Source organism: Kogia breviceps, chromosome 6, assembly GCF_026419965.1.
Source record: "Kogia breviceps isolate mKogBre1 chromosome 6, mKogBre1 haplotype 1, whole genome shotgun sequence".
NCBI classification, from domain to species: domain Eukaryota; kingdom Metazoa; phylum Chordata; class Mammalia; order Artiodactyla; family Physeteridae; genus Kogia; species Kogia breviceps.
In genome coordinates this window covers 120,857,924-120,868,399 of record NC_081315.1, presented here as the reverse complement: position 1 = coordinate 120,868,399, position 10,476 = coordinate 120,857,924, and the positions used below count along the sequence as shown (strand labels likewise).

Here is a 10,476-nt window from a genome sequence, read left to right as displayed (position 1 = left end):
CCAAGTCTGGCTGTGAGGCCAGCACGCTTGGTACAGACCAAGTTGGGGCTCCCAGCAACTACAGGTGTCTGAGGTAGGAAAACAAGGCTGCCCAGCTCGTGGCAGCCCTGACAATGATCTTCAAGGGGTGATCTTGGCCTCCAGTCCTGGCTGAGGAGAAAAGGGACCTCCCACAGCTCTATGGGAGAGAGGCCCTACAAATCACTCTTGAATTGAGTATTTTGGGTCTAACATATAATGCTTACCTGGGCTGGGAAAATTATTAAGTTAGACAGAAGTTATTATTGTTAAATGTATTTTGAATTCTAATGAAACCTAAAAAGCAGATGGGAACCTGGTCTCTTAGTAGTCATCCTGTCAAAAATTCAAAGGGCTGTTATTTTACTACTGAGCTTTAACTCTCCTAAGTTAAATGTCATTTTCATGTGGTCTCATTTCTCTGGTTAAATTAATTTTATGAGAAATGATAGATAAATTATTTCTTTAGTATTTGACTTAATGTGTTATTTAAGCAAGACATCTGACTTAACATGAAGCTCAAAGACAGAAAATTATTTGAGCTACTTATTATAATAGTCATGGTTTAAAGAGATTTAGACATTAAAAGTCAGCAGCAAATTATTTAAATAAAACCTAAAACTTATTACAGTTTATTCTCATGTGTCAGGCTTAGATCTAAGCTTTTAATTGCATTAACTCATTTAACCCTGAATTGAACATTATGAGTTATGAACTACCTGGTGATTCTAGCTCAGAAAATATACTCTTAACCCCTACAAATAAAACAACAACAAAAAACAACTATGGGCTCTGCATTGTAATTCTATTTAGCTTTCTTTAGACCTCAATTTCTCATTAACTCTTAGTTGATATTTTTTAGAATAAAAATATCTTAGCCTCTGATAATAAGTCAGTAGTTAAGGAGAAAAATTATTTCCTTTAGGCCTCTAGACTTACAGTGTCTAAGAGTGTCAAAATTAGAAAGGAATTCTATAATGAATTCTAGACGGTTATAGTATCATGTCCATGCCAAGCTTAGTTAGTTTTAATTTAACTTAAAAATGGAGGAGAGGGGTTATGTTTGGTTGATCCCATAAGTTACTTACAGTAGTAAAATTCTTTGGTTCTTAAATGACAAGTAATGAGAGTATAATTTCCAGAAGATTTAAAGAAAATATCTAGTAGACGAAGTCTCATCTTTGTATATTTATCACTGACTCATTTAATATTTCAATCAACTCATCTTAGAGGAGGGCATTAAAAACATGGATCTTCTTCTGACATAGAATTTATCAAGATTGGCAAGCAGGGGAAGGAATGTATATCAGAATTAACCAGTAACTTTTCTTCAAATGAAACGAGAAAACTTCTCTAGTGGGGCAGCCTGAAGTGGACGTGCCTCCAGGGGCCAAGGGTGAGACTGAAGTGAGAGAGGGAAAGAACAGCAGGATCTCAAAGGGAAGGAAGCAAGACAGGAGCATGGAACCTAAAAAGGTTCCACACAGCTCCTTCTAGTATGTGCTGTGTCTGCCTACTTCTAGTGAGACACGAGAATGTTGTCCACAATATTAAACTCAGGTAAAAACATGGCACAGAGTTTCAAATTAATGTAAACTAGAGAAAGCTTAAATTCAATAATTAATAACTGAATATCAATTATTCACCTAAACTTTTTTGTACATGTATTGTATGCCAAGCATTGTGCGAGGAACCAAGTTTACATTCCTTCTCAAGGTACCCATAAAATGATCTAGTAATGTTATTAGATAATTAATAATAATATCCCCCTGTTTTACAATTTTAATTAAAAATAAGCCAAATTTGGCTTGCTGGACTCTAAAAGAATATGGCAAGAGTGAGGAGGGAGCCATCAAACAAGAAAAGTTAGCTTATAGGAGTCTTCCAAGTACCACACCATCACTCTGCTTTCCATCATAATACTGGGCTGGCCAAAAAGTTCCATTCAGGTTTTTCCAGACAATGTTACGGAAAAAACTTTTTGGCCAACCCAATAAAATGATTCCTGCAAATTGCATTCAGTATCAATTTCAGGTTTGTCTGCAATACACAAGCCAGCTTAGTCACTTTATCCTCTGAACAATCACAAAATTTGGTTCTTCTCACAATTGATTGTATTTTGTGTCCTAAACAAGGCTTCTTATGAACAAAAGTCAAATCTATTCACCTTTGTAACCTCTACACCTAATATAGTAGGTACCTAGCACAAGGCAAAGGATACTGCAGTAATATTCTTACAATGAATGAGCTAATGAATAGTATGTACCATGCAGAGGTAAACAGGATTTTGTTTAATTCATCCAGTCACTGTGCATTCTATCAGGAAATGTGGTCAGTGCACAGACAAGTCAGGTACAACCCCATCCACCTCTAGCCTTCGGAAACACAATCAGGAAAAGTGCACTCTCTGAGGCTGAAGCTGCTTAACATTAATGTGTATGAGAGCAAATTAGACCGTGAGAGAAGGATTTAATCTAAAGTGGCTTTTCTCAGCCTGGAATCCTTGGATGTGCTCTTGAGGATCTCAGAATTCTCTGAGATTTTTTTTTAATCTGATATTTTCATTTAAGTGCCAACCTTAAAAACAATTAATTGACATATACGCTAGATCATCTGGGTAAATCACATTTAATTAAATATCATCTAGTAATTTCTTGTTCTTGTGTTCTTGATTGATTCCAAGGGATCATTTCAAGGAACATGAACCTTAATGCAGGATTTCTGAAACAAGCACACAGATGTATTCTCAGGGTTCCCCCAAAAATCTCCTTCTCTAAGTAGAAGAAATACTACCTCAAGAGATGGTCTGTAAACATAACCTGATGAAACTTGGGTCTTTCCATTCGGAAAGCAGAACAGATGCTTGAGGAAGCAAGACTAGAACCTTCCTAAGTATTAGAAGCTTTACTATTTCCCACAGAATTATAAGTTGTCTGAAAGGAATAATGACAACTTCGATTAAGTTGGAAGGAATAAACTTGTTAGAACTTATCAAGAATTTGTCCATCCAGCTACTCTAGCTTGAGTGAAATCATCCATTGTGGCCAGCCCAACTTTTTGTTAATTAACTTCTCTCCAACTGCAAGTGTCACAGCCATAATTTGGTCTCCTGAATGAGTGTGTGCAACACAGTGGGTTTTCTCATGTATCATTTGAGCCCAAAGGAATCTCCCTTTAAGGTAGAGAAGTATGTTGTGAAGATTACATACATAAAGTATGAGCATGTAGTAGGCATGCAATAAAGAAACTATTATTTGATATCATAGGTATTATTACTTCCCATTTAATGAATGGATTATTTGACTCAGAATAATTTAAGTGATTGGCTCAATGTCTGTGTTTATTCAATTATTCATTTATCAAATATTAATTGGAAACCTATTGTGTGCCAATCCTGGGTCTTATTCCTTCCAGCAAAGTGCCCTTTTCACTAAACAACACTGAAGCTTAAATACTAATTTATAAATCATTCTTTATGACCTGGTTCATATAACCTAGTAACCGTATTTAGATTGGTATACTTCATGGGCCTTTCTTTTTAAACCCCTTAATTTTCCTGTGTTGTTGATGTTCCAAGTTCCCAGTTTGTGGATCCTGCATTCCTTTCTGTGTACTGCTAAATTGTTAGCTGTGAACGCAAATGGTTAATGAGAATCTACTGTCTTCTTTAGAGACACAGAAATCTCACTAAAAGGAGTCATTAAAAAGGGCTGTAGGGCTTCCCTGGTGGCGCAGTGGTTGGGAGTCCGCCTGCCGATGCAGGGGACATGGGTTCGTGCACCGGTCCGGGAAGATCCCACGTGCCGCGGAGCGGCTGGGCCCGTGAGCCATGGCCGCTGCGCCTGCGCGTCCGGAGCCTGTGCTCCGCAACGGGAGAAGCCACAACAGTGAGAGGCCCACGTTCCGCAAAAAAAAAAAAAAAGGGCTGTAGAGACCATCTCCAGTTTGAGGTCTAAATTAATAATTTCAAGGGAACTTGAATAAGAGATGTCTTGATATAACTTCTGGTGGTTGCTTTGGATGAGCAAATATATTCTCATCTCCCTGGTAAATTGCTTCTTTCTCATGCTACTTCCCTCCTCTGCCTTCCATGGGCACTATTGCTGTCTTCCCTCATTCCTTAAGGGAAATATCACATCACAGGTTCTCCAGTAAACCTCTTTCCCAAGGGCAGCGGTGTGCTTCTCTCCCCCACTCCCGCAGTGAGTCTGCATACCCACTCAGGTGCAGGGTTTAATTTCAGACTGTCCCTTCTGCCCCCTCTACCCTGCACAAAGAAGTTTTCTTCTTTTTATTGATGGTAGCTTGTTTGTTTGTTTGTTTGGTGGTGGTAGCTAGGGGAATGGGGGTATGGGGAGAGCCAGGGATGACCTCTTCCAAGGTGTGCCCTTATGAGCTTTTGTTCATCTGCATCTTAGACTCTTTCATCTTACCCTGAAGACCTTTCGTTTCTGCGGGAAGAGGCTGAAAAGAAACTGAGTAAAGGACTAAAATCAGTCACCTACATCAAGTTATACGCATGTACATATACAGGCTCATCAAGAGACAGGTAGCCCCTGATCATGTCCATCTCAACAGACAACCACTTTTCATATGGAGCTGCTGAATTCTCCTCTCTTTTTCTGAATCTGAAGAAGGTATCATCTGAAAACAAGGTTTCCTTTTTCTCCTTCCTCCTTATTCCAGAAGAGAGAAGGCCTTGAAAAGACTAGAGATCCTAGGATTTGGGGTTACACCTTTATAATCATCAAAACACGTACACACACACGTGAAAGGAGAAGGAGAAATCTATGAGGGTAGGGAGGGATGGGAGAGGCTTGGGAAACTTCTAGAGAAGAAAGGAAAAAGACTGTTTAGAATAAGTGATCAGCAAACAAAGAGACTGTTAAGACTATGAATGGACAAAATCTCAGTTACTGCAAAGGGGCTGGTTGATTTTTCATGGCACAAAGAAAATAACCAAGCAGGAAAATGACTAAGCAAAAATGGCATCTACCTCTTACCTCACACACCACCTGTGTTTGGTTGTAGTGCATACCTGAAGAGCTGTATTGAATACGTGTTTGGATCAAGATCTTCCCTCTGTTGACCCTCCATAGCAGAAATCAAGGTGGGACTCCATAACTCTATGGGCTCCTGGCTAGACTCCCTGCTGCCTCTTACCTTTTGCCAGACAACTCTCACAATCTCACCATCACTATCTGGTTGGGACCATATGGACTAAACTTATCACACCCTGTATCCCTATTTGTGCCAGTCACCAGGTCAATCCTCATCCCTCCAAATGCAACCCCTGTATGCCTTGCTATCCCCTTTTCTAACTCTGTCTCTGATCACTTCCCATGTCCTGAAAGTCTTACACAGTGTCCTCTAGAACACATGAATGTGGCCATTAGCAGCATCTCTGTCTTAAATCTTTTCTCTGAGCATTCCTCTTAACCCTTCTGTTCTAAATGAAACCCGAAGCTACTGCTTCCCTGAAGTCTACTCAAGTGATAATATTTATCCCCTACACCCCAATTAACCACTGCACTCAGTGGAGCTATGCTAATGCTCCTTGCTCTTCATGGCTCTTCAAAACTATTTTTTCCTCATCCTTTTACAGAAACCTCTGGATGCCACTAGCCTGTATGTCTTAGATCCCATCCTTATCTCTTGAAGATTTTAGCTTCTAGTTCATTGCCACCTTTTCCAACATACATGAAGGTGGTTTTTCCAGAACTCTACACATTCAGGTTCCTGACTCTTCTACCAATAATTTTTCTTCTCTCTACCTTATCTACTCTTTCCATGGTCATTTCCAATGATATAATCTTCCTCCAGGATTTCAACTTCAAGCACCCGAGCCGTTAACTTCCATTTACCCTCCTGCCAATCTACTGACCCAAATCAAACAATCTTTCAGCCCCTGACACCTAGAATCTGTTCACCTTTTCACTGTGTCCATGTCTTTCCTCAATCAGCCTTAATTCCATGCATAATCTTTATAATCCTTTTAGTCATTCCCTTGTATGCATCTGCAGTTGGCTTGCCCTTCTCTGGCTGTACTATACATGCTTATCTCAGCCACAATCTCTGCAACTGACCCCATGTCTGAATGTGGCTGCAGAGATACACATACGTGCTCGCTTGTCATAATCCTTAAGTGGGCCCTTAACACTGCCTGACAATCATACTCTGTTACCCTTAATCACTCTCTCTCCCACTCTCCTACATGATTATTTCATATCTTCTGTCTCCTCGGTCTCCAACACCTCCTCTCCCATCTTAGCTCTCTGCTGATGACATTCATATTTCACTAAAACTAGAAGCAATTAAAAGAGAACTTCCATTCCACATCCAGCTCCCAGCACCACACCCACACTACTTCTTGGTCTTTTATCCCTTAACCCTTCTTTTTCCTGAACTATCCATGTTCTTAGCAAAGGCTGACTCCCCCACTTGCGCACCAGGTCCCATATCCCCTCTCACCTACCCTAGGACACCATCCAGCAAGTCTACCCTCTCTCTCATGCATCATTGATTTTTCCCTCCTCTGCTTCTTTTTTCCATTAATGAAACAAAAATGCTATAATTTATCTCATATTTTTTAAAAAAGCCTCTCTTGATCCTACCTCCTCTTCCAGCTATATCCCCTGTTTTCTCCTTCCCATTACAGAAAGAGACCTTCCAGTACTATCTGGTCTGCTCATTACCAACTGAATCAACTCCAGTCAGGCTTTCATCCCACCAGGCAACTGAAAATGCCTTTAACAAGTCATTAGCTACCACCACTTTACTACAGCATTTGTTCTGTTCCTCAGCTTATTTGATCAACAGCATTTTATAGAGTTGATCATTTCCTCCACCTGAAAATAACTCCTTCACTTGGCTTCCGGGACACCACACTCCAGGGTTTCTTGCCACTTCTCTGGGCACTCTTCCCCATTCTTCTTGCTGGCTCCTCCTCATCTTCCTGACCTCTAAGAGATGGAGTGTCCCAAGGCTCAGTACTTGGACATCTTCAATTTTTCATAAATCTTTCACTCAGTTTTGGCAGCCTTGTCCAGTTTCCTGGTTGTATATAACATCTATAACACTGAATGCTCCAAATAATAGATCTCTGGCCAAAATCTCTCCTCTGAACGCCAGACACATCTATCCAACTACATGCTCAATATCTTGGATATCAACTAGACAAATCAAATTTAACATATTCTCAAGTGACCTTCTGATTATTCCCTCAAACCCGCTCAAACCAGTCTTTCCCATCTCAGTTAATGAAACGTTAGCCCGCATGAGTCTTGTGACCCCAGCCTTCATCCCTGACTCCTCCCTTTTTCACTCATCCTACTTTCTGCTCGGCAATCATTCGTTGTTACACTTAATCACTCTCTCCCACTCTCCTAGAGGATTATTTCACACCTTCTCTCTCCTCTCGGGTAATGAATCTTCCACCCTCATTATTCTCTTTGCGGCCCCAGCATTCATCCCTGACTCCTCTGTTTCGCTCTTAGACTACATGAAATCCATCAACAAAACCTATCAGCTTTATCTTCAAAATATATCCAGAATCCAACCACTTCTCACCATCTCTCCTGCCTGCTTGCCTAGAATAGAACATCTCATCTCTCATTGAAAGTATGACAAAAATGTAATACTCCTTTGTAACGTGTAATACTCCTTTGTAAAGTGTAATACTCCTTTGTAAAGTGTAATACTCCTTTGTAAAGGGCAAAGGGTAATACTCCTTTGTAAAGTGTAAAGTATAATACTCCTTTGTAAAGGGTAAAGGGTAATACTCCTTTGTAAAGGGTAAAGGGTAATACTCCTTTGTAAAGGGTAAAGGGTAATACTCCTTTGTAAAGTGTAAAGTATAATACTCCTTTGTAAAGGGTAAAGTGTAATACTCCTTTGTAAAGTGTAATGCTCCTTTGTAAAGGGTAATACTCCTTCTTGGTAAAGTGTAATGCTCCTTTGTAAAGGGTAATACTCCTTCTTGGTAAAGTATTTCAAAAGTGTTCCTTCCTTCTGCCCTTGCTCCCTTTCAGTCTAAGGGTGACTATTCAAACTTAAGTCAGCTTATGTCCCTTCTCTGCTAAAACCCCTCTAATCACTTCTCTTCTCTAAGAATTAAAGCCAAGTTCTTAAAATAGCCTATATGCTCTCTGGTGCTGCCTTAGGCTCTCCCCAACCTCCTACTTCTCTTCCCCTCCCTCGTTCTACTCCAGCTACACTGGTTTCAAACATGCCAGGTATGCTCCCTCCTTGGGGCTTTCTCCCCGTCAAGCCTTCTTCTAAGATATACTCCCTCCTAACAGTGCAGGGCTTCCTTGTTCAATCCCTTCAGATCTTCCTCTGACCATCCTACCTCAAGTAACATGCTGCTCCCCTTCCCCTCCCTCTCCTCCTCCTCTACTATATTTTTCTCCCTGTCATTTACTTCCATCTCTCTTTCCAGATATTTTACTTTTTTCCTTGGTGACTGTCTCTCTCCTCTCAGGTTGCAGATTATAAGCTATATGAGGGCAGGGTTTTGCCTCTCTCTTCATGGCACCTAGGACAGTGCCTGCCACATAGTAAACACACAATACATGCTTGAATAAACAGATAAACAAATGGTAAGCCTGAGTTCAGACTGGCCAAAAGACTGCTATGATGATAAAATTTGAGATGACTTAGGGAGGTTTGAGTGGGTGCCTGGGAGTTATGTTTTAAAATTCACATCTTTTAGTCATAGAAAAAGGGCATTCAAGAGAATTCTTAGAATATAAATTGTTCTGTTCAATCTGAATCACATTAGCAGAATACTTAAAAAGACAAGTCGGGATTTCCCTGGTGGTGCAGCACTTAAGAATCTGCCTGCCAATGCAGGGGACATGGGTTCAATACCTGTTCTGGGAAGATCCCACATGCCATGGAGCAACTAAGCCCGTGCACCACAACTACTGAGCCTGAGCTCTAGAAGCCGTGAGCCACAACTACTGAAGGCCGCGTGCCTAGAGGCCAAGATCCACAACAAGAGAAGCCACTGCAATGAGAAGTCCACGCACTGCAATGAAGAGTAGCCTCTGCTCACCACAACTAGAGAAAGCCTGCGGGCAGCAACGAAGACCCAAAGCAGCCAAAAATAAATGAATAAATAAAAAATTTTAAAAATAAAATAAAGAAAGACAAGTCACAAAAAAATTTTAGTGAAGCTACCCTTGGCAATTTTTAAATGAAAGAAGACTTACATTTCAAACATCTTCATAAACCTGTGTAGTTACACACAGAAGCGAAACTTATTAGAGCTATGGACAAGTAGTTGAGGAAGTCTCTACTGGAATTACTTTACATTGAATGACTTATCAACATTGAAACTAAAAATTCTAAATTCTCAAAATATTTAGCAGATATTATTCAAATCCAACTTAGTGCTACTCAGTATAGAGCAAGAATTGGTATTAATGTATTGAAAAAAATCAGAGAATAATGCAGAATCCAGAAACAAAAGAGCACACATAGCCAGAACTAGACAGATGCAACACCTTTTGCTTCTTCTAAATGAGGGGTCAAAATAAACTCATAGATATATAACAAGATTATTTGTACAAATATTTTTACCTCATTTAACTTGTTAGAAAACTACATATAGTTCATTTCATATTCCACTAATTCTATGAATTCAATTCTCAGTTGTTCATTTTTGTTGTTTCTGGCATTTTAAAATGCCGTTTCTGGCATTTTTAAAGAGAGGTCCAGACCAGATGGATCCAAATGGCATTTGTAAAAAAGATTTTAGTTCCAAAAAAGATTTTAATTTAAAGAAACCCAGATAAACAGTAACTGTTACCAAATTGCTACTAAACGTGATCTTTCCTAATTGGTGACACAGGCTATGATAACACCTTTTATGTCTGTCCTGCCTGTGAGAACCAGCACCACTTTTGCTAAAACTTAGGTTGAGAATCAATATAAAAATATTTGCTAATATTTATTGAATACTTGCTCTGTTAACCTTGTTTATAATATTGTAATCTTATGAACAATTACTAAATAAATTTTAAAAATAAGTATATACGAGTTTCAAAAATAGGGAGCAAACACTAAGATTTATTCTCTTTTCTGAATGTACAAGAGACTAAAAGATAAATAAATACATTACCAGCTTGATCTTTTAAGGAAAATGAAAGTTAACAAATTTGTAACTATTTGGGGAAAATAATGAAAACCAAGTTTTTTTTTAAAGAATATTGTCTTGTGTCAAATTTATGAATTTTTCCCACATCCTTTAAACAATTAGAAGGCAAATGGTATTTTTCAATTAAATTTCAAAATTCTCATGGTAGTTATGAGACCAATTTCATAAAGAAAAAGATTATCATCCAAATTTCAGTTTAAGGAATCTTAGCACACCAATACATGTGGTATTTTTGGAAAGTTGGTACAGCCCAGATTGCCTTTCACTGAGAAATACAACACGGTACAGAAAGTCCT

At 39.2% G+C, this 10,476-nt stretch overlaps 1 protein-coding gene and 1 non-coding gene across 51 annotated transcripts in view; both read right to left on the bottom strand.

Annotated features, from left to right (window-relative positions):
• The window catches only part of ANK2 (ankyrin 2), a 689,273-nt gene that overhangs the window by 197,744 nt on the left and 481,053 nt on the right, over positions 1–10,476 (bottom strand). The window lies entirely within an intron of this gene.
• Positions 63–194, bottom strand: LOC131759044 (small Cajal body-specific RNA 20). The gene has a single exon (XR_009336377.1). It is a non-coding gene; the product is annotated as a small Cajal body-specific RNA 20 (non-coding RNA).